Source organism: Triticum aestivum, chromosome 7B (assembly GCF_018294505.1).
Source record: "Triticum aestivum cultivar Chinese Spring chromosome 7B, IWGSC CS RefSeq v2.1, whole genome shotgun sequence".
NCBI classification, from domain to species: Eukaryota; Viridiplantae; Streptophyta; class Magnoliopsida; order Poales; family Poaceae; genus Triticum; species Triticum aestivum.
Window position 1 is genome coordinate 727,006,776 of NC_057813.1, and position 23,733 is coordinate 727,030,508.

A 23,733-nucleotide genomic window follows, 5' to 3' on the forward strand; every position below is an offset into this window, starting at 1 on the left:
GGCGGCGAGGAGATGGGGGATCCGGAAGTAGGAGTGGTGTGCGGCGGCGGTGGATCCAGAAGGGGGAGAGGAAGAGAAGGTGGAGAAGGTTGCGGTGGGGAAGTGGGGGCGTGGGGGTTGTGTTAGTGCTAGGTGGGTGCGAGGGTGGGGGGACGAGGGCTACCGTTGGATCCATGAGCATCCAACGGTGCTTGATGCATGATCCGCGTCAGATGGCTATGGCCCAATCAGAATGCAGTACGCGTGTATAACATTATGACCATTTAGTATTGGACGTTATGACCATTCAAAATTGGTCGTGGTCAAATAAAAATAAAGTGTAAAATCATGTCAACATTTTAATTTTTCTGTTTTGAGTGTCCGAGATGAATTTTTTGTGTGAAGAAGTTATCAAATATTTGCACGAGGTGCATCTTGGAATTCCAAACAATGTTTTCTAAGAGAGTTTTCATTTTCTTTGCACAGAAAGTTCATTTTTTATTTTTTGAGTGCCCGAAATGAGGTTTTTTTGTGAAGAACCTACCAAATAATTATTGCAAAATTGGACAAAATCATTTTTCTAAAATACTAGGCCATATTTAATGCACAATTGACCAAATGGTTGGGTGTAAAAAGTTTTGATCCACCTCTGCTGAAAAAGACAAATTTCCGCCGATTTAGTTGGAAGCGGGTCAAATTTGAGCTGCAGCTACCTCATAGTTTGCTCTTTATTTTTTCAAAAATCATTTCTAGGTACATAAGTATCTACTTAATCAGAGAAACATCAAAAGTTTTCCAAGATTCAAGCACTAGCTAGGAACGGTCAAGGCCGCGGTTTTGAACGCATTTTGAAGCGGGCATAAGAAATTCAAAAAAAATCAAAAAAATGGAAAACCTTCGCATTGTGTCATTATATGTGACCAAGTTTCCAGGAAAAATAATAAACTTGTAATACAGAAATTATTTTAAAAAAGTGTTCTCAGAAATGAGCTGTCATGCGTGAAGATTCATGGCTTTCAAGCCAAATGATCAATCTTATGGCCACATTCATGGCATAGTCTGTTCAAATAATTTCATATTGTGCACAAGGGTGCATCTTGGAAAATCCAAACAATGTTGATTTGGGGAGTTTTCACTTTCATTGCACAAAAGAGCCATTTTCCATTTTTCGAGTGCCCCAAGTGAGGTTTTTTTTGTGAAGGACCTACCAAATAATTCTTGAAAAATTGGACCAAATCATTTTTCTAAAATACTAGGCCACTTTTAATGCATAATTGACCAAATGGCTGGGTGTAAAAAGTTTTGATCCACCTCCGGTGAAAAAGACAAATTCCTGGCGATTCAGTTGGAAGTGGGTCAAATTTGAACTGCAGCTACCTCATATTTTGCTCTTTATTTTTAAAAAAAATCATTTCTAGGTATATAAGTATCTATTTAATCATATAAACATCAAAAGTTTTCCAAGATTCAACCACTAGCTAAGAACGGTCAAGCCCGCCGTTTTGAACGCATTTTGAAACGGGCATAAAAAATTAAAAAAAAAACAAAAAAATGGAAAACCTTCGCATTGTGTCATTATATATGATCAAGTTTCCAGGAAAAATAATAAACTTGTAATATGGAAATTATTTTAAAAAAGTGTTCTCAGAAATGAGCTGTCATGCGTGAAGATTCATGGCTTTCAAGCCAAATAATCAATCTTATGGCCACATTCATGGCATAGTTTGTTCAAATAATCTCATATTGTGCACAAGGGTGCATCTTGGAATTCCAAACAATGTTGATTTGGGGATATTTCACTTTCATTGCACAAAAGAGCCATTTTCCATTTTTCGAGTGCCCCAAGTGAGGTTTTTTTGTGAATGACCTACCAAATAATTCTTGCAAAATTGGACCAAATAATTTTTCTAAAATACTAGGCCATATTTAATGCACAATTTACTAAATGGTTGGGTGTAAGATGTTTTGATCCACCTCTGGTGAAAAAGACAAATTTCTGCCGATTCAGCTGGAAGCGGGTCAAATTTGAGCTGCAGCTACCTCATAGTTTGCTCTTTATTTTTTTCAAAAAATCATTTCTAGGTACTTAAGTATCTACTTAATCAGAGAAACACCAAAAAATTATAAGATTCAACCACTAGCTAGGAACGGTCATTCCCGCCGTTTTTACCGCATTTTGAAATGGGCATAAAAAATTCAAAAAAAAATAAAAAAATTGGAAAACCTTCGCATTGTGTCATTATATATGACCAAGTTTCCAGGAAAAATAATAAACTTGTAATACGGAAATTATTTTAAAAAAGTGTTCTAAAAAATGAGCTATCATGCGTGAAGCTTCCTGGCTTTCAAGCCAAATGATCAATCTTATGGCCACATTCATGGCATAGTTTGTTTAAATAATATCATATTGTGAACAAGGGTGCATCTTGGAATGGCAAACAATGTTGCCTAAGGAAGTTTTCATTTTCTTTGCATGGAAAATTAATTTTCCATTTTTCTAAGTGCCTGAAATGAGTTTGTTTTGTGAAGGACCTACCATATATTTGTTGCAAAATTGGACCTAATCAATTTTGTAAAATACTAGGCCATATATAATGCACAATTGACAAAATGGTTGGGTGTCAAAAGTTTTGATCCACCTCTGGTGAAAAAGACAAATTCCTGCCGATTCAGTAGGAAGTGGTTCAAATTTGAACTGCAGCTACCTCATAGTTTGCTATTTATTTTTTCCAAAAATAATTTATAGTTACATAAGTACCTATTTAATCATAAATACATGGTTTGGTGGCGATACGTCGAGGTTTGGACGGTGGCCGAGGGCTCCAACTCTAGAGCGTGTAAATAAGCATGCCCACCGCATGGTCACCGCGTGACCATGGCGTTGCCATGTGTTCTGGGTGGCCTAGGCATGTCTAGTGGGTTGGGCACTCCCCAGGTAGGTGCTAGGAAGAAAATCACAACATAAGATTCTCACCAGGAGACCGATCGATGCTCAAACATGAATAAGCAGCCAAGTGTTTGATTAGCGGTATGGGAAATGCACGTGGCTAATGTGCGTGAGCTTTCACTGAGGATGATCAGTTACTAAGAAGACCGTCTTCACAAATTTTCATCTCAAAAGGAGGACCCTAGGTGGTACTTGCTTTGCAAAGTACCACACTGGACATAAATACGAATGTTGAAGCTGGGCTCAAAATATTGAATGGATTGAGCTGGCATTTGGTGGAGGATGGATATTTGGGCATAGGAAAGCACTGTAGAAAATGGATACCATTTGGACATGCCAAAGTGGTACTTCCTTCACAAAGTGTTTTTCTGAACAGAATAGGAAAATGAATATTTTTGAATTATTTTTGAACTAGGAAAGGAAGGTTTTTTTACATATTTGACGAAGATATGATCCAAAGAATTTATGAGATTTTTTTGGGATTTTTGGGAATGACAGAAATATAGGTTGCTTCACAACCTAGGGCAAAAACTGCCACATGGAAATGACACATAGGCAAAATTGATGACGTGGCGCCTAGTCATGGCAACCCACCACAATTTACAAGGTTATGACCATCTATATTATTCATGATCAGCTAGAAATAAGGCAGCGGACCAACACTATTTGCTTTATGACCATTTCGTGTAAGGAAATTACGACCTTTCTGACCAAAATGGTCTCAATGGTTTAGGGTTTGGAGGCCCCCGAACAACTTTTGACCAATTGGTCTCAAATGGTCATAGATCTATGACCAATTCTTCCAGGGTCACTGACAGAAGGTCAGTAGTTGACATATTTCTTGTAGTGTGACCGCCACCACGACCGGCCTGTTGCGAAGGTCCCGGTCGCCGTCTCCTGTGTCTTTGGACCTTGGGAGCGACTGGGTGATTATATGCCAGGTAATCTATTTTGCTGAATTTGTTCACAAGGAAAATCCTTGAGGTACAACACTCACCCGCTTCCTTGCTGTCTCATCTCGGCTATTTTGGTTAAACTAGCATATGTGCAGGACGAGCTAGAGGCCAAAAGCAATATTGCAACACCATGCATGAGGAACATGATTCTGCCAGTATTTAAGCATTATACTTGCTAACACTGAGAGCTTAATTATCTTTGATGCAACCAGTCCGTCCAAGCATGCAAATGTACGATTCATGTGCCTAGAATCAATACTTTTGCATGTATGATGCATATAGAAATATCCAAATTCGGCCATTAATTTCCCTTTTAGTATTTACTAATAATTTTTTTATTGTTTTGGTTGATCCAGAGTTGATTTGGGATGTAGAGATTAAAGAACAGCAAAATCGTAAGCCATCGGGTCAGGACGTCAGGTTCAGAATTGTCTTGGCATCTTCCAGTGTGGCGACGATGTTGATTGTCGGGATTTGAAGATAAGTGTGCTCCATACCGTGGCTGAGCCTGTCGGTTTCGCACAGTGGCTGCACGACATCTCATAGACCCGATGTGAAGGTAGCATATGCTATTCTACAATGCTTTCCCTCTGAAATCTTAATTGCTGGTTGTACAGTTAGTGCTAAACTGCAGTAATCTACTGCACTTGCATCTGAATTGTACATTTAATAAGTTAATACTTGAGAGTTAAGATAGATCAGTAATCTGGTTGGGGCTGTATCGTTGTGGCAATTTGGCAACCGTTGCTAGAGGTGATAAATCGGCAAGCATAAAGTCAATGTCCTGCTATGCCGCATAATTACAGTGCTTTCACATTATGGTAAATTTGTTTCCTACAAGTAAAATCATTGTTAGTGCCAATTCATGGTGCAGGACAAGTAAGCCATCCACACGAAGTCGACGGCAGCAAGGGTGTGGGGCGTCGGGAGGAGCATCTGGGTTGAAGGTTCTGACCCTCGCCATTGAGACTACGTATCGTGGTCGTCGCCGAGTAAATCTGGTATGTACGCAACGAACCTCCCTAATGCAATGCCGCTGCTGTTTATTTCATCTTTTGATTGCGAGAGACTATATTCAACGAACCTACATATTTTGATCAATTATTTTAATTATATTAGCAATGGGAGCTTGCTGTTCAGTGAGGATTTCCCCCCTTAAAGTCATATTGTTAATATCCAAAAAAATTAATGGTTCGGTGGTGATGTCCCACTGCTTTGCCCTTTTAATTCCAGCACTTAAATAAGAATTGGAGGGCAGACATTGCACAAATGGATCATGTGGCATTTACTATTGTTGTATTATCATATCTAGCATCTCTCTATCAAAAAATAAATCTAGCATTAATTTTGAACTTCTGATGATGTAAGGTAAACACAGAGGCATATCTCCATCATAGTTGCATCCTTTATAGCAGAGATTTTGTTATGAAAAATTTATTTTGTTGATGGAAACCTTTGTGCTTCTGTCACTTAAGACGTGAAGTTTTTGTAGACAAGCTTAGGACGTGAAGTTGGATGCAACATCTATAGATCTACTGAGACTAAAAGGTGGTTGTTAGTTAGGTTCTGATTGTGCCAATCAATAATACACAATTGTTACTAGGGTTTGGCTAGGGATGCCATCCATCAACTCCTGTTTTAAAGTGTGCTTGTGAGATGCAATCCGATCTCTCTATCTTTCCCGCTGAGATGCAGAGGAGCTCGGTGTTTTAGGGTTTGGTTGTTGCTGCAGGGGAAGGTGGAGCTGCGAGGAAACAAGACAGGTGGACAATGCGACAGGAAGCAAGAACGAATTTCTAATCAATCTACTGTCTCCCTTGAGTCGGGGTGAACGTACTGACGCACCACGTTGTGTTTATTGATCTGGAATCCTAGAGGATCACCCACCCTCATAATTCAGTATTGAGATGATCTCCTTAATTTCTCAAATGTGTTTTATTAAATTGGATTCCTGTAATTATCATTGCTCTAATTTGATAGTTTTACCCTCCCAAGCATGTTGTGCTTCCATAAAAACATGAATATTTCTCAGCCATTTTATTGAAAATGTAGTCGTATGCTTTCACATTGACTCTGGATATTCTACTAAACGAAGGTCAAGAACAATTGATTTTATCGGCAACAGGAGGCGCTTATCAGTCGCCATCAAGTGCATCAACCAGTGCGGCGTCCAGGTACACACATTGCTTCATCTCATGTGCTATCTCATCATCTAGAAAATGTATCAATGGGTGACCCCTGTACTCACCTCATCTCCATATTAGAACATAAGTGTCCGTAGGAGGGTAGGATCTAGGCAATTGCAGTACTGATTGTCCAGCTAGGCAACAAAGTCGACGGGGCAAATAACATAATCTTCAGATTAAGTTATATTCGAAAGTCAGTAGGCTTTTCATGATTGCTAGTGGTAAAACAAGCATATATTTCTTTTGATTATTGACATAGCACAGCTTAGTAGAGTGGACCAACCAACATTGGGTTTGGGAGGTCATTTAATAGGAAACACTTCACTGCAAGTTTCTTCACCATTGAACACAATTCATCACAAGACTATATATGCTGGCTGTCATGCATGTACGTCTGTAACTAAATAATTACAGGATGTTGTGTGCTTGTTCTATGTCCAGCACTAAAGATGTTCGAAGTTTTGTACCAGTTTCCAATAGATCATTTCCTACAACAATATTTGTTCTGCAATCCAAACAAGTAAATGTCTTGTAAAGAAGCAGATGTTTGTGCATATGAACACACCATTCAAGTTATTTACAGAATGATTTTCTTGGAGCGATCATAATTTCGTGCATGTTTACATCATTATTCATGTGTGGGTTGTATTGTGTTTTCTTTCGTGGGGTGTCGGACGCGCTACTGACAGTACTAGCATGTTCGGGCTGGGGAGACAGAGATGGTATGCGGAGTAAGAAGAGTGATTTAAGGGGAGAGAAATCATAACAGGAGTTGGTGGAGCAGAAGAGGGCGAAGGAAGACTTGTGGGGAGCTGTGAGGAATAGATTTTGGGGTATGTTACTGTTTTATGTGTGATATCAGTTCATAATTTACTGCAGTGGTCAGTTCTCTACTTTCTATGTACTAGGTTAATTCTATTTTCTAGCCTTAAGTGTTTTTTCTATACCAACTAAATATTGTGAAAGCAACCCTGAAACATACACACATCTACTAGATGGAAAATTGTTTCTCTGTTGGTAGGAACAATCATGTAGATTACTACATGTAGTTTCTTTTTGCACACAACATACTCTCCAGTAGTGCCGAAATTAGAATCTCAATCCTTGTCCATTATACAAGATGCAAAGGAGTTCAGAATAAGTTATTCATCATCATCTTCACACATTTTCCATTGTAATATATATTTTGTATTTGTGTACAGTTGGACACATTACACATACATACAGTATGTCTGACTTATGCAGAAGAAAAGGGACCCTTCATATAAATTATTTGCATGCTCATAGTTATGAACTTAATACACTTTGCCTGCCATTCATAACCATTATACTTCCTCCTGCCCAAATTTGTTCTCCTACGTAATAGTGTTCCATTTTGCGCCTACCACTGGTAGCTGGAAATTAGATATAACAATAATCAATTTCCTTGCTAAATTGTTAATGAGGGGTCCATGTAGTGCTTTCAGTGGAGACACTAGACCATCTGATGTTCATGTAGACATTTCTATTCAAACTTTCAAAGTGATTGTTTTCTTTTTGTGTGTCCACGCAGTTGTTTGTGTGCATCCAATATAAAACTTGCTATGAATTTGCACCACCTACACCCTTTTTTCATGTCTTAGTCTATATGAATTACCCACTTTATATACCGCAAAAAGAAATTACCCACTTTATAATAACTCACATGATAATTAAAAGGAAAAAGATCTGAACCATCGACACTCTATAAGTTAAGTTGTTCAGCTAAAATTAAACAAAGAGATATTTGATTACATGGGACTCTAATTTTTCTGCAGTGTTTTAATTATATTGTCTCAGGTGTTGTTGTATGTTCCTTGTATCATGTTGACTTACTCCTTGATCAATAGGGATGTGGATACAAAATTCCGTTTTTCACTACTTATATTATGCTCATTGGACCTTAAGCTATAATCATCGGCTGTTGTTGTGTGTCTGCCTGCCTGGCAATGTTTCACCTCTATTTTTGACCTACTGTTGACTTATTTGGAACCTCAGAAAGAATTATTTTACATGTTAGAGTACTCTCATATGTTCGAAGTCATAAAAATAGCTGAGATAATGGAATAATGCCAGGTAATTGCTCGTGGTTTCAAGGTTGCACAAAGGAGAGGAGGCATGGTTCAAGGTCATCTTCTGGCACTTGTTTGCCAGCTAGGTCCTCGACAACATCTGCGCTTCATAGGTCAGCCATGATTCTCGGATTATTTGTTCTACTGTTATTCCCAAAGAAACATCGTAGTTCTTTTGGATGGTCAAAGATTATTCAGTTACTGAAATACATCTTATTCTAATTTCTAGGTGTTTAGGTGCAGACATCACAGGTGAACTGCATCTTTCTATCTAAATTTCTTACGTCAAGAGTTGGGAATATTTGAAACATCTAAATTGCTTATATCAACACTATAATAGAAAATACTATCTCTAAAATAATAACAAAACACCGTGATAAACTGGGCATTGGAGCCATATTGACACAGAACCCATGATCAATGATATATATGTGAGCCAAGTCTTGATACATGTGAACTTACAGCCACCCATTGAGTACATGATTTCTTCCATCTCCTTTTCTTTTGTTTTCCCAGGCAGATATTCCACCGTCATTGTATCTGACCATACTTAACCAAGTTGATTCATATCATTAAGTATCTTTTGGTTTTCTTCTAGTTTATTAGGCATGGACCCAGACACAAATTCTGAAGCTTCAATAATTTGGGTGGTCTAATAGTTCTTGTATAGCTTGATGTCGTATCAGGTGTAATATTTTGTTGTTGCTTGATGTTGTATGAAGGCAAGCTAGGGTCAACAAGGAACAAAGGGGTTGACACATGCAGAAGTGGGAGCATAAAATTCAAAAGGTAATGAACATGTGTATGGATTACACCGGTGAGTGAATGGTGCGGCACATTGAGTCAGAGAGGAGTAGTTGCTTGTCTGGTATGAAAAACAGTTGTTTCTCGATTAGATTAAGGTCAAACTTATCTTCAACATGTGTGCTCTTTCATCACCATTTTAGAAGAGGTTCAATGCAAAATTCTCAGATTGCCAATTTTTACTTCATTGGAAGCACTTAATCGATACGTTTGGAACAATTCTCAGATTCCATGAAACATATGCGTGGCACCAATTTTAACTAAATAACAAAGCAATCTCAATTTTGTTCTGTAAAAAATCAAAGGATTCTCCTTTCCTATGAGAAAAAGAAAACATATACTCCAATTGAAGGAAGGAGTACAAAGTTGAGTCATTGTTGAGTCACTTATTGCGGGACGGAGGGAGTACTACATTGAAGCGATTGCTAATTCAAGGAATTATTTTATATGGTCAGTCCAAACAAACAAAATTTAATCATATGGAAACAATATTTAGTTTCCATAGAACTAATTTGACCCGAAACAGTTACCATCCAAAAAAACGAAGTGAAAAAACCATATGATGGAACTAAAGTTCCAACAGAAAGGAGTATCGACATTTGAAATAAAAATATTTTCATACAGAAGTAATTTACATCTATGGAAGAAATTTTTTGCTCATCACTAATCTGTATCAATATGTGTTGTGTTCTCTTTTAGAGAAGTGAACTCTGAAATCCCTCCTCATTCCAAAAATGAAATTCTGAGGCTGAAAGTACAAATTTGTTACGACATGGCTGACTTAGAGAAAAAATGGGCGTATTTGGATCCGGATGGAAACATGGGAAGATTTGGAGCAGTGTGAAGACGGCGCACACTGGTGTTGCAATGACCAAAAGAGCCGAAGTGAAAGAAGAGATGTAATGACAATGACGCAACGTTGTCGTGTGATTCTTGTATGTATATTTGAGGTCCGTAGGAAAATATGTATTAGTGAGATAAAGTGATGGACATGCATCTTAGGTGGAAATGGAAGCAGAGCCCAGAGATAAATAGAGAATTATTAGTTTGTGAATGAACATGTGGTGGAAATAATGTTTTCTTGTTCATATGCCACATTTTCTTACTATTTCTACTAAGGTGAGGTGCCTTGTATATGCCATATTTTTAACATACGTAGTAGCGAGACAACAAAACAATGACATAGAAGCAATGCATAATCAAGTTACCGCATATTGAGAGGATGGTTTATGTATGGACAAAGAAGGTTAGGGAGAAGTTCAACAAAAAACAGAGGATAGATGGGGTGCATGGTATTTGTTGGAATAGAGAGAAGATACTTGCATTTATGTTTTGGTTAAACATTGCGTGCAATGTTTTCGTTCGGGGAGGGTAATTTGAGCATTGTTTACAATTTTTTTCCTGGCCCGTGGCAACGTACGGGCAGTCTACTAGTTTGAAAGAATCAACGACGTAGAGACGCTTCGCATAGTTGGTGGACCGACGACGCACCTGCACGCGGCCCCATCGTGTGTAATCCCAACACGGACCAGATACGAACACCACACGTACACGGCCCGACGTGGTACGTGAATCCGGAAAACTGATAGAATCGACCGGCGACCCAAAAGCAGAAATCTCTCCGGTGGCGATCGTTTTCCGGTACAAGAATCGTGATGGCGGCGGCATTACGACACGCGGCTAGGAGGCTTGCAAGCCAGCGGCCGCCGGCATTGACGTGCAGGGCGGCCGTCGCGGAGCAGCTGCGGCGGCTGCTGCACGGCGGTTCGTCGGCCGCCGCAGGCCGCACCTTCGCTCTCGGCATGTAAGTGATTCGCTCGTAGTGTACACGGCAGGGCGCACGTTTTCCTCCTACCATGTAAGTGATTCGCTCGTAGTGTAAAAGAGAATCAGAGATCTTTCTCTCGCTTTACCCTACCTCGATTCGCCCGACTAGGCCCTGCTGTGATGCGTGCATATAGCTCGATCTAGGGTCTAATATAAAGATGGTGCAAGCAAGCAAGTCTTTTTGTTCTGCGAGGATAACTTTCAATCTATTCATCAACCATCAATGTTGTATAATTTTTTTCAAGGAATACCACAAATCAGCGTTGTCGACTTTATTGTACAACATAAAAGACCCTTGTGCACCTAACAAAATTACTAGGCAGCCAAAGCCGGCTGCCAAATAGTAAGGGTTAGTGTTGCTATTTTCTTTTTTAAGATTAGAGCTACTGTGTTGATGTTACGGCACCCACAAGCTAGTCTCGCTTAGTTTAGCTTTAGCTAGCTTCTTTGTTTATTTCCCCCCCGAAAAGAAACTTTATTAAACTGATAGACCATAAGTGGGCTTACACGGGACCCAGTTTACATAACTTGTGTTTAATTATTTTGTTTCAGAATGGTGTAAGTTATCCAATGACCTTTGGGAAGAAATGGACGGAGAAGGCGAAGAAAGCTATCGACGTATGATTCTACACTCTAAACTATTTCTATATACATCCGTACATTCCTCGTACTTTACACTTCCACTTTGATACACTCCCCCTAAAGTCATCGATGACTCAGATTATCCCATACCCCTTTCATAACAAAAGGCGGGATGGTCTTTTCTTAACGTCTTTTTTCAGCAGTTGGTCTTTTGTTAAAGTATACAAATTGCACAGGTGCTGATCCGTCTTTTTTGAGCAGTTGGTCTTTTGTTAATGTTAAAGTATACAAATTGCACAGGTGCTGGTCCGGCACATTAAGCTACCAAGTTCAATATAATAAGCACACAACCTAAAAATACACGGAAAAGGGAGAGAACAAAGGGATTTGAACTCAAGACGTCCCACTAAACCACACATGCGGACAGCTACCTCAACCAACAACTGTTTGTGTTATTTGATAGCGAGGAATATATAACAAAACACAGTAGCGTACATATACATGAATATATTTTCTGAAAAAATCTGAAACTTTCATTAAAAAATGCAAACAATTTTCAAATGCTGAATAGTTTTGGAATTTGTGAACGAAATTTGAGCAATTTTAATTTTAAAGAGAACAAAATTTCGAAACACAAACAATTTCCAAACATCTTTCGAAACATGAACAATTTTTAAAAAATTGCGGTTTTCTAGTTTGGGGGGTTTTGTTTGTCCCATTTTCCTTTTTATTTTTCAATTTTATTTTGATCTTAATTCTCTTTTCAAAAAAAATCACGAACTGTTTTTAAATCATGAAACTTTTCTTAAATCCAAGAACTTTTCAAACAGGCACCCGACAGGAGAGATGCCATTTCCTAGTTGGGCTAAAGCATGAGTTTTGTCCTTTTCTATTTTTAGTTTTTATTTTTTCCTTAATTTGTTTTTCTCCTTTTTGAAACCTATCTAAACATTTGAAATGTTTTTGTAATGCCAAAAATGTTCATATTTTCAAACATTGTTCACAATTTAAAAAAATATTCTGAAATTAAATACAATATTCACATTTACATTTTTTTGTTCACAAATTTAAGAAATGTTTGCAATTCGTGGATAATATCAATTGTTGGGAATTTGTCCACAATTTTAGAAAATAGTGTTCAAGTTTATAAAAAATTCATACACAATTTGAAATTCAATGATTGTTCACTTATTTCAATAGATTGTTAGGATATAGGAGAATGTTCATGTTGATGCCAAAAAATGGAAATAACATAGGCATTCTTAATTAGAAAATACATGCTCATTGATGCACCCGTTTGGCCTAGTCTAGCATACTCCTCTCAATAGGTGTTTTTTTTTCTATGGATGAATGACCCCCAACTTCTTGCAACAGCCTGACACAGATATATGAACACATCCATGCCAGGTTTGAACAACTTCTGACACCGTTTGCATGTTGTGACACGTCTACCCATTTATCAGCCCTTATTCACCGAGAAAACTCGAGAAAACGCAAAACTTGTTAAAAATCCAAACAATTTTGCATGATGCCTTGAATTTATCATAGAAGCTGGTGGAAAAAATTTGGAGCCATTCGACGGATGTCGGAAAACAACATGCTTTCGAAATTATCCTTCTCACCCTACCCGAACACCCTTCGTAGCACATGGTCTATTTTTGGACATCCTTAAAATTGCCCCAACTTTGCAAACAGGTGGACATACCCACGATAGGCATCCATGCCTGGTTTGAACGACTTTCGACACCGTATGCAAGTTATGACACGTCCAGTTATTTGTCGACCTTTTTCTATCGATAAAACTTTGGAAATGCAAAATTTGTAGAAAAACAAAACAACTTGACATGTTTAAGCATATTTTGGAATCACAAGTAGTATCTCTACTTGGTGCAAAGAATTTGGCTAGCATGAGGGGGAAAGGCAAGCTCAACATGTTGGATGATCCATGACAATATACTTTATTTCGGATATAAGAGAACATAACCTATTACGTTGTCTTCCTTGTCCAACATCAACTCTTTAGCATGTCATATTTTAATGAGTGCTCACAATCATAAAATATGTCCAAGATAGTATATTTATATGTGAGAACCTCTCTTTCTTTCTTACCCCCTATTAATTGCAACGATGACCAAAACTATGTTTGCCAACTCTCAACAACTTTTATTCATCATACTCTTAATATGTGAAGTCCTTGACTCAAGACTAATCTTTATTATATATAGCTCACGGACTTAATTACATAGAGGGATCATAACGCAAAACTCAAAACTAGATCATTCTAAAACTTTATTCTACTAGATCAAGATATTACCAAAAGGATCAAACTAAGAAAAACGGTAAATATAGGAGTGTGATGGTGATACGATATCGGGGCACCTCCCCCAAGCTTGGCAGTTGCCAAGGGGAGTGCCCAAACCCATGTGATTATGTCTCCTTCTTTAGAGGTGATGATGATGGAACTGTGGATGATGTAGGCCTCTTCCTTAATTTTCGTTTGAGGATGGAATTTTGCTCCCTTAGATCATCGATCTCCTACTCAAGGCTTAATATCCTTTTGAATAGTTCATGTTTGTTCTGCTGAGAGAGACGAAAAGGGATAATCTCGATCTTAGGTTTCTTCGCTCTATCAGGGAGGCTTGAATTTTTAAACTCCACATGCATGTCCCCAGGTTGAGGTAATGGGACTTCATCTTCATATGAGCTCTTCTCATCCTTTCCCTTAGGATCGTAGTCTTCTTCTTCCTGAGTGGTCCAACCATAATGCTCCAAGTCCCCGTAGACCTTAGGGTTTGCAAGGTAATCAACCACACAGCTTTCTCCCTCCGAATCCTGGGATGACATATTGCTCTAATCTGTGGCAGAAACAACTCAAAACAAAAACAAAGGATTTCATCGTGGTACGGTGGTCAAAACCTTCGGGTGATTATATAATGAATTTTTACCGACCAAGAGAAGTATCATGCAAGAAAACGGAGTCCGGAGAGCACACAAGGTGCCCACGAGGCAGGGGGCGCGCCTAGGGGGGAAGGGCGCGCCCTCCACCCTCGTGGATGCCTTGTGTCCTTCCCGTACTACTTCTTATTTTCCCATTTTCTAAAATATTCCAAAACAGAGAGAAATTGCCATTAGAACTGTTTTGTAGTCGGTTTACTTACCGTACCATATACCTATTCCTTTTCGGAGACTAGAAAATCCTAGAAACTATCCCTTATGTATTCTTCCAGGGTCACGGTTTCAATAACATTAGTTTTAACATTTATGGTATTACCTGAGATATAATGTTTGATTCTTTGGCCGTTCACTACCTTCGGATTTGTGCCTTCGAAGTTGTTGATTTTTATGGCACCGGAACGATAGACATCCTCGATAACGTAAGGACCTTCCCATTTAGAGAGGAGTTTTCCTGCAAAAAATCTTAAACGAGAGTTGAAAAGCAAGACATAATCACCTACATTAAACTCACGCTTTTGTATCCTTTTGTCATGCCATCTTTTAACTTTTTCTTTAAACAGCTTGGCATTCTCATAGGCTTGAGTTCTCCATTCATCAAGTGAGCTAATGTCAAATAACCTCTTCTCACCGACAAGTTTGAAATCATAATTGAGCTCTTTAATGGCCCAATATGCCTTATGTTCTAGTTCGGGAGGTAAGTGACATGCTTTTACATAAACCATTTCATATGGATACATACCCATAGGATTTTTATATGCAGTTCTATAAGCCCATAATGCATCATCAAGTTTCTTGGACCAATTCTTTCTAGATATATTAACAGTCTTTTGCAAAATTAATTTGAGCTCTCTATTACTCAGTTCTACTTGGCCACTAGATTGTGGGTGATAAGGAGATGCAATTCTATGATTAACATCATACTTAGCAAGCATTTTACGAAAAGCACCATGAATAAAATGTGAACCACCATCAATCATTAGGTATCTATGGACTCCAAACCTCAGAAAAATAACTTCTTGAAGCATTTTAATAGAGGTGTTATGATCAGCACTATTAGTTGGAATAGCTTCTACCCACATAGTAACGTAATCAACAGCAACTAAAAAATGTGTGTACCCAATAGAGGAAGGAAAAGGTCCCGTATAGTCAAAGCCCCAAACATCAAATGGTTCAATAACAAGTGAATAATTCATAGGCATTTCTTGACGTCTACTAATATTACCAATTCTTTGACATTCATCGCAACACAAGACAAACTTACGGGCATACTTGAAGAGAGTGGGCCAATAAAAACGGGATTGCAATACCTTATGCGCGGTTCTATCTCCAGCGTGGTGTCCTCCATAAGCCTCGGAGTGACACTTGTGTAGGATCTGTTCCTGTTTATGCTCAGGTATACAACGTCTAACAACACCATCTACTCCTTATTTATAGAGGTGTGGGTCATCCCAGAAGTAATGTCTTAAATCATAGAAAAAGTTTTTGTTTTGCTGGTACGTGAAACTAGGTGGTATAAATTTAGCAACAATGTACTTAGCATAATCAGCATACCATGGAGCAGTACGATAAGCATTTATGACAGCTAATTGTTCGTGAGGAAAGCTATCATCAATAGGTAGTGGGTCATCAAGAACATTCTCTAACCTAGACAGGTTGTCTGCAACGGGGTTCTCAGCTCCCTTTCTATCAATAGTATGCAAATCAAATTCTTGTAGTAGGAGAACCCATCTAATAAGTCTAGGTTTAGCATATTTCTTTTCCATAACATATTTAATAGCAGTATGATCAGTGTGTACAATTACTTTAGAATCAACAATATAAGGTCTGAACTTATCACAAGCAAATACAACTGCTAAAAATTCTTTTTCAATAGTAGCATAATTTCTCTCGGCACTGTCTAGAGTTTTACTAGCATATTGAATAACATTTAGTTACTTATCAACTCTTTGTCCTAGAACAGCACCTACGGCATAATCACTAGCATCGCACATAATTTCAAAGGGTAAATTCCAATTAGGTGGCTGAACAATAGGTGCAGAAATCAAAACTTTCTTAAGTATTTCAAATGCTTCTACACAATCATCATCAAAGGCAAAAGGAATATCTTTTTGTAAGATATTAGTCAGAGGCCTAGAAATTTTAGAGAAGTCCTTCATAAACCTCCTATAAAAACCGGGATGACCAAGGAAACTTCTGATACCTTTAATGTGTTTAGGACACAACATCTTTTCAATAGCATCCACTTTAGTTTTATCAAATTAAATACCTCTTTCAGAAATTTTATGCCCCAAGACAATGCCTTCATTAACCATAAAGTGGCATTTTTCCCAATTCAAGACAAGATTAGTTTCTTCACATCTCTGCAAAACTCGATCAAGGTTGCTCAAGCAATCATCAAAAGAAGATCCATAAATGGAGAAATCATCCATGAAAACCTCAACAATCTTTTCACAAAAGTCAGAGAATATCGCCATCATGCATCTTTGAAAGGTAGCAGGTGCATTACATAAACCAAAAGGCATACGTCTATAAGAAAAAATACTGAAAGGGCAAGTAAAAGTGGTCTTTTCTGGATCCTCTTTTGACACAGGTATTTGAGAGAAACCAGAGTAACCATCTAGAAAGCAAAAATGTGTATGTTTGGATAATCTTTCTAGCATTTGATCAATAAAAGGCAAAGGGTAATGATCCTTTTTAGTAGCTTTATTTAATTTGCGGAAATCAATTACCATCCTATAACCTGTAACAATTCTTTGTGGGATCAATTCATCTTTATCATTAGGAACGATAGTAATATCTCCCTTCTTAGGGACACAATGGACAAGACTTACCCACTGACTATCAGCAACGGGATAAATTATACCTGCCTCCAGAAGCTTTAGTATTTCTTTTCTTACCACTTCTTTCATCTTAGGATTTAACCGCCATTGGTGATCAACAACTGGTTTAGCGTCTTTCTCTGATTTTATTTTGTACTGGCATAGAGTGGGACTAATGCCCTTAAGATCATCAAGAGTATATCCAATAGCAGCAGGGTGCTTCTTCAGAATTTTCAATAATTTCTCCTCTTCCTGCTCTGAAAGGTTAGCACTAATAATAACAGGATATATCTTCTTTTCATCAAGATAACAATATTTAAGAGTATCAGGTAGTGGTTTAAGCTCAAACACGGGATCACCCTTGGGTGGTGGAGGATCCCCTAGAATTTTAACAGGCAAGTTGTGTTTCAAAATAGGTCCCTGTTTAAAGAATATTTCATCTATCTCCCTTCTTTCATTCATAAACATATCATTTTCATGGTCTAGCAAATATTGTTCTAAAGGATCATTAGGAGTTACGACAATAGAAGCAAGACCAATAATTTCATCCTTGCTAGGCAATTCTTTATCATGGGGTTGTCTACGTAATTTAACAAAACTAGATCATTGATGGCGCGCGTTGCTGCGCCCGTCCTTTTTTCCAAGAGATTGGTAGTAATTCCCACAAATATATGAAGGTAATAAAGGCACTTCATCTTTCTATTATTTCAAGAATAACAACACAACCATTCAATTTATTTTGAAGTGGCAATACACGTATTTGGGACACATATATGGTCATATGATATTGATAAACATGACACAAATTTCTCAATCCAATACTTGATGCATCATAATGGTTGGTGTGCTAGCCGACATGAGGTGGAACAAACTGAATCTTTGAAAATAACAAAATCCGAAGGAAATCATTTAATAAACAAACTACTTGGGGTGCCATTTGGTGCAAGCTATAATAAAATAAAAAATAAAAATAAAGAAATTTGATAATAAATATGCATGAAAGGTAGCTTCCAAACAACCAATTTATTGAAGGGTAAGTCTTGTTTATGTGTTACAACCATTCTAGTTATAAATCCGTAGGGGTGACATTTTGGCCGGAAACATTTTTACTTTAAAAAAGGATAAAATGAAATCTAGTAGATCCATGTCCATGTTAAAAAATAAATATGCATTGGTAATGGGAGTGAGATCCTCTACTGGAAATGGGAAATATAATGCATGAAGTAAAACTAAATTCCAACTTGATCATGGCCTCAACACCCTTCCAATATCGGTGAAGCAAACACGTAAACAATATTTCTATTAAAGTACCAAGGAGAACTACTATATAAAATAGGAGGAACAATTGAAAGAGTTATATACGCACAAGCTAAATCGAGTAAAGGTTTTTAAACATCTCTTCAACCTTCGGAAATAAGACTGCTAGTTGTTCAACTTTCTTTATGATGGACTTGTTTCAAATTACCATATATTAACTTTTTTTATTTGAAGGAAATATATCTTTGTAAATCTTAGAATGGACATCAACTATTGTGAAAAGGCAGAATGGTTGCTTTGTGATGTCTATGATTCTAAGAAGCCAAGTGGTTGTGTTGTGTTATAACTGCAGATAGAAAAATACTTACCATTCATACACACGTCTAGTGGACACCTCAAGAACGATTACATTGTAAATCAACTCCAGTACTTCTCAAATGAACAAATGAGCTTAGGTGTTCACATTTAAAAAAATGTACTGACATTCTTCTGTCCTTGAATTTTACCTTTGCTTTTTGGAAAGGATATATACTTCCAAGACAACTCAATGTGTATGCTCCGAATATAGAACCAACAAAGAGTACCAGAACATGAATGTCACCGTTGGATATTGATATATTGTTCCCCCTGATAAACATTAAAAAACAACACTTTTCATATATGTTGCTGCCGCAGAAATTCTGTGCTTCAGCCAGTAGTTCTCTAAGTAAGAAGCGGTTTAAGTTCTTTACGTGCTAGTTGCAGAGCAATAAACACAACTTGGTACCTGATTCATAACAAGGTTGACTAAATTCAGTGTTGTTAGCTAGCTAACCGTCGTAGAATCAAATGAAATTGTTGTTTTATGGCGTTTATTAGTAAAAATAATACTATTTGCATATTAGTAAATATATTTGACTCAAAATTTTGTGCTAACTGAATGGCAGTATAACCCCCAATCAAGTACAATGGTACCCTAGTAGTGTTAATGGTCTGCTTAAACCAGATTAACTTAGAGAATCTGCATAGACCAATTTACTTTACATCAATGTTGGAAGATCAATTCAGCAAACAGTAAAATTTTACAAGAGAAGTAGCAGTGGCTATATATATAGCAAATACTTACCTCCAGGTCGCTAGAATCACTATGGGATGTTACAAATGAACTGGACGTGATAGAGATGCCACTGACCATTGGGGAATTCTGTGCTCACCGACTTTGTTCAGTAGTCCATGAGCTGCCTCTGCTTGGACTTGAGCTCCTCCGATGGCTTGAGGGATTTAGAAAGAGAGAAAATGAGAGAGCAACATCAATGTCAATGTGTCGATGCCATGGTGGCCTTTGATCCATCCTTTTGCACACATTGACTCGCAAGTGCAGTAACAACTTGATCACTAAAAGATTCTGCAGAGAAAAAATTAACATGATCAGTCAAGCAAAATTTCTTGTGTAAATCAAACATGATAATAGTATTGCACTCAATTTCATGATCAATTGAAAAAGATAAATAGTTAGTGTGATATCAGTACCTCACTTTGGCTGCTTGCAAATTACATATGGAGTTGCAACAACTCAGTCGTAAACAACGGCATGACCTAATATATTCATATGTACTGCTATGCTTAATGCAAACTAAAATGTTCAAGGATTCTAGACTTACCTGGAAGCCAAATCCATGCTAAATCAATTCAAGAGATCAATCAAGAACTGCCATTGCGCAAGAAAAATCCAAAAGTAGTAGCATCTTGAGCTTGCAATTGGTTGAAGATTAAAATGCTGCAAAGCATCCAAATATTCAATGATCGTGGAATTGGAACTGCAACGCTTCATTGCATACTTAGATCTATATTATATCCACATAATTAGCTGCTTTTAAAACCAACATCTGACCATTGAGCAGTTTTCTGTACTGGATCTTCCATGAAATAACGCAACAAAGCATGTACGACAAAGCTAGCTAGCCTTCAACGTACCATCTGAGATGTATGAGCCTGCTAACTTGTATGTAAAATTCGTGGACTATTTAACAAGTTTCAGTATAGTCACTTCAGGACCTCTTGGTATAATCTCAGATTGGGAACTACATGCATTCTTCCCCACCGGCGAGAGCAATTGCCCTTCATGTCATGGCCGGTGTTTGGGATAGGCTCTGTTCTGCAGATCGCATGGCGTACCTACAGGGGGAGGGGTCTGGTCGCCGGCAGAGGTCAGAGACGGGGAGTGGAGCGCCGTACCCATCGCCATAGCCGATGGGAACAATCGGCGGCTTCATCACCATCACTGTGGTCGGAGATTAAGGCAGGGGAGGACGTCGAGCCTTGATGGTTGTGTCGATCCGTCGCCCGCCATGTTTGTCACCGGTCATGGGGATCGGATGGGAGAGGCAGACGAACATATAATAGGAACAGAGAATAGGAAGGGGCAACCTGTGGCGTGGGTGAGAAAAAGGAGATTGGGATGGGAAGGAAACGTTCGATGACCGTACGTCCAAGATCGGACGTTCCTTCCTGCAAGCGAACGAGAGGGCCTCGATTTGGTTTCGGGAGTAGCTGGCGGTCGGACAGTTGGCCCAGGAGCAGCCCACGTGCGACAGGAGCATTATCGGACGGCCAGCAATGATCGAGCAATGAAATTCGATGGCCACAAATACGAATCGCCGAGAGAGCTCGCTTTAGGTGCGGTTATACTGTCCTTAATCAAACTCATGAGACATATCCCCCAAACCAATACTAACAACATCATTTTTACAGTCTATCCTAGCATTAACAGTATTCAAGAAGGGTCTACCAAATATGATGGGACAAAAGCTATCTTGTGCGGAACCAAGAACAAGAAAATCAGCAGGATATTTAACTTTCTCACACAAGACTTCAACATCTCCAACAATCCCAACTGGTGAAATAGTATATCTATTGTCAAGCTTAATTATAACATCAATTTCTTCTATCTCAGCAGGTGCAATATCATGCATGATTTTTTTGTATAAGGAACGAGGTATTGCACTTGCACTAGCACCCATATCACATAAGCCATGATAACAATGATCTCCTATTTTAACAGAAATAATAGGCATGCCTACAATAGGTTTATGTTTATTTTAGTATCGGGTATAGCAATTCTAGCAGCTTCAACATGGAAGTAAATAACATGCCCATCAATATTATCAGCCAAGAGATCTTTAACCATAGCAATACTGGGTTCAACTTTAATTTGCTCAGGTGGTGTAGGTGTTATAGTATTGCTCTTACAAACCACAGTTGAAGCTTTAGCATGATCCTTTATCCTAACAGGGAAAGGTGGTTTCTTAATATAGGTAGTAGGAACAATAGTATCATTATAAGTGATAGTCTTTTCTTCAACTTTAATAGGTGCAACTACTCTTACTTCAATGGGAGGATTATATTCAAACCACTTCTCCTTAGGGAGGTCAACATGAGTAGCAAATGATTCACAGAAAGAAGCTACTATATCAGAGTCAAGTCCATATTTAGTGCTAAATTCATGAAAAGCATCGATATCCATAAAAGATTTAAAAAAATCAAACTTAGGTGTCATACATGACTCCTTACCTTCGTCGAGATCCCAATCTTTAGAGTTGCATTTAATTCTTTCCAATAAATCCCATCTGAATTCAATAGTCTTCATCATAAAAGAACTAGTACAAGAAGTATCGAGCATGGAGCAATTGTTGAGAGAAAGCCGAGCATAAATTTTTTGAAAAAATAATTTCTCTTGAGAACTCATGATTGGGGCATGAATATAACATTGACGTAAGCCTCCCCCAAGCTTGAGCGATGCTTTCTCCTTCGCGAGGCCAAAATATATATATGTAGTTACGATTATGATGAACAAGATGCATAGGATAAAACTTCTTATGAAATTCCAATTTCAATTGGTTGTAGTTCCATGATCCCAGATCATCACATAGCCTAAACCATGTCAATGCCTTTCCCTTGAAAGATAAAGGGAAAACCTTCTTCTTGATAACATCCTCGGGCATACCCGCGAGCTTAAATAATCCACAAACTTCATCCACATAGATTAAGTGCAAATCGGGATGCAATGTTCCATCTCCTGTAAAAGGATTAGCTAGCAGTTTCTCTATCATACCCGAAGGAATTTCAAAGTAAACATTTTCACTAGGTTCAGTAGGTTGAGGAGCAACTCTTTGCTCTACTGGTCGGTGCGAAGATACTCCAAACAAGCCCCTTCAAAGGATTACTTTCCATAGTAACTAGTGACAGTAAATTTCAGCACACTATATAAATTTTTCCTTACCAAATTCCAGCTACCAAAGGCGCTTCACTCCCCGGCAACGGCGCCAGAAAAGAGTCTTGATGACACGCAAGTGCAGGGGATATATCATAGTCCTTTCGATAAGTAAGAGTGTCAAACCCAACGAGGAGCAGAAGAAAACGATAAGCGGTTTTCAGTAAGGTATTCTCTGCAAGCACTGAAATTATCGGTAAAAGATAGTTTTCTGATAAGGTAATTCGTAACGGGTAACAAGTAACACAAGTAAATAAGGTGCAGCAAGGTGGCCCAATCCTTTTTTTAGCAAAGGACAAGCCTGGACAAACTCTTATATAGAGAAAAGCACTCCCGAGGACACATGGGAATTATCGTCAAGCTAGTTTTCATCACGCTCATATGATTTGCGTTCATTACTTTGATAATTTGGTATGTGGGTGGACTGGTGCTTGGGTACTTACCTTTCTTGGACAAGCATCCCACTTATGATTAACCCCTATTGCAAGCATCCACAACTACAAAAGAAGTATTAAGGTAAACCTAACCATAGCATGAAACATATGGATCCAAATCAGCCCCTTACGAAGTAACTCATAAGCTAGGGTTTATGATTCTGTCACTCTAGCAACCCATCATCTACTTATTACTTCCCAATGCCTTCCTCTAGGCCCAAACAATGGTGAAGTGTCATGTAGTCGACGTTCACATGACACCACTAGAGGAGAGACAACATACATCTCATCAAAATATCAAACGAATACCAAATTCACATGACTACTTATAGCAAGACTTCTCCCACGTCCTCAGGAAAAAACGTAACTACTCACAAATCATATTCATGTTCATAATCAAAGGGGTATTAATATGCATATAGGATCTGAGCATAAGATCTTCCACTGAATAAACCAACTAGCATCAACTACAAGGAGTAATCAACACTACTAGCAACCCACATGAACCAATCTGAGGCTTTGAGACAAAGATCGGATACAAGAGACGAACTAGGGTTTGAGAGGATATGGTGCTGATGAAGATGTTGATGGATATTGACCCCCTCCCAATGAGAGGATCGATAATGATGACGACAGTGACGATTTCCC